A 2,590-nucleotide genomic window follows, 5' to 3' on the forward strand; every position below is an offset into this window, starting at 1 on the left:
ACAAATGAAGGTGTAGAACATGCTCAAGGATGGTTAGAAGAAATGGACAGCACCTGAGTTAAGTATATGAGTGTCACAGCAAAGTGTCTGAATACTTAGGACCATGTGATATTTCCGTTTTTCTTTTTTAATAAATCTGCAAAAATGTCAACAATTCTGTGTTTTTCTGTCAATATGGGGTGCTGTGTGTACATTAATGAGGAAAAAAAATTAACTTAAATGATTTTAGCAAATGGCTGCAATATAACAAAGAGTGAAAAATTTAAGGGGGTCTGAATACTTTCCGTACCCACTGTATATATATGCGCACATATTTGCATACATATTTTACATTTTATTTTTTAGATTTTAATAAATATATGTAAGCACATTATATGCACATATATTTTATAATCTATAAATGTAAGTGTATAAATATATATATTTTTATAAATATATATGCACATATGTGCATATACATATATATGCATATAATATTTAAATAATAGTCACAGCGTAAAACATCTAGATCGGCCTAAAACAGGCATAATTTTCTTAATGCAAAATATGATTTCTTATTTCTTTCTGTTGATTTTGGATTAATTTAGAGGTTTCATGAGATTCACCCATGAATGGTGTGATGAACTCTCAGCGTAACCATCCAATCATTCCTCAAGCGCAGCAGCAGCTCCGCGTCGGTCAGATGCGTGTCTGTATGATGTCTTTCATCCACACTGACGCTTGATGTTTTCGTCTCACATTTTTGCCCTCCGTAGCAGGAAGGCGTCTCTCTCAGGAAGTACTGTGATGTTTTTAAGTGAACTCTCATTATTGTTAAGATGATATAAATGCATAATCAGTGGTGAAGTACCTCAGACTCTGCTGTGGAGATTTACACTACATACCTCATGCTGCCGTGACGACGGGAGACGAAACGTTCCCGTTCCTGCGCAGATTCCGGAATGCTGGACGTGAATCCCTCGAGCTGGACTCTCCTTTCTCTGTGTGTCTTTTTCTCGTGGCGAAACCAAACGTGAACTGTTGCATTTGTACAATCAGGTGGCCAAACCTGCTCACCGTAAACCAAACCGAACTGCCTTCTTCAGCTGCTGCACAGCTAGAAACCAAAGACCGGATGACCTCCGCCTCACAGGTCAAAGGTCACGTCTGTATGATTGTGATGTAATAGGTCAGGTGACCAGGGAAACACACTTACACTCATTTCTCTCCGGTCAGATGTTTCTGTCTGGTCCGGATGAGGTTTGAAGGCCATATCGATGTGCTTTCTATCTGTTCTCAGGACTTCGATTCGTCTCTGTTCCAGCTCTGTTTCTTCATGTTTGCTGCACTCTTCTTCTGTCTGAACTGGATTAAACACCTTGTGCAGATTCTTGGTCCTAGTTTTATATTTTTCTGTTTTTGTGACTGTGTCTAATGCTTTAAAATGCTACAGGTTTTACTGTGCTGCATAAATGTTTTCCAGCATCCAGAAACAATGCCATACGTTCCCACTGATGCAACTGACGGAATAATACAATCAAAACGGTAATTGTGACTTTTTGCCTCACAATTCGGACTTTTTTCTTGCAATTCTGCGTTTATATCTCACAAATCTGACTTTTTTTTCTTGCAACTGTTTAACTTTTTTCTTGCAGTTAATTTGATCTCAGTGGCAGAAAAACAAACAAGCGAAATATCAGACTTCCGACAAACAAAAAAAGTCATTTTTGCGAGATTCTGTGGCGGAAATAAGCTTCCATACAGATCAGTGGTCCGTCGGTACAGGTTTTTAAACATTTGATTTCTTCAGCCCTGAATACATGGTGAGTTTTGGGGGTTAAAGAAGAAACTGTGTGTGTTTGGCAGGAATAATGTTCCCAAGTAAAAGTCCAGGAACGCGTTCTACAGGCAGCGTCCAGGTCACGTGACGCCTGTATTTATTTAGTTGATTTAGAATTTCAAGACATAAAAAGTATTAGTCACATTGATTAAAAACAGAACAAAATATACATTAAATATAAATTAGGATTCATGTAAATATACATTAGGATTCATGGTACGCCGCGTAACAACGGCCTAAATAGCGTCGCGGGGTCACGTGATGTCAAGGCAGATTTTCCGCGTTGCGTTCATTTAGCTGCTTATGTTAGCCGTGATAAACACATTTTATGATATTACGGTGCGTCCGAAATCACTGTACTGTCTGAGTAGGTACTACATTTGAATCACGACCGTTCTGTAAGAATAATAAGAATATGAGTAGTATGAATGAAATTCGGACGTACTACATCCGGGTACTACATCGCTACGGACGTAGCTCATCCGGGTACTTTTCGCCAACTGTTTTTCGAATACTCGGACTGTTTTGAAAGAGTTTGACGCCACAGAATGAGCTTCAAATAGGTAGGACTATAACCTTAGTATATTTTCATAAAGAGTGGGTATGTTCTGAGACTTCGATGTAGAATGACCAAAATATCGAAGCAGAAATACTGCAAACATCAGTCGAGTTTTTGACACACAGTTTGGTAAATTGTCTGTAATAATTATCGCTGTGATTTCGCGCGCCAAAAACCGTTTACTGCAAAATAACAGTCCTCAGAAATTAAAA

This window comes from Sinocyclocheilus rhinocerous, unplaced genomic scaffold (genome assembly GCF_001515625.1).
Source record: "Sinocyclocheilus rhinocerous isolate Xijiao unplaced genomic scaffold, SAMN03320098_v1.1 scaffold1703, whole genome shotgun sequence".
NCBI lineage: Eukaryota > Metazoa > Chordata > Actinopteri > Cypriniformes > Cyprinidae > Sinocyclocheilus > Sinocyclocheilus rhinocerous.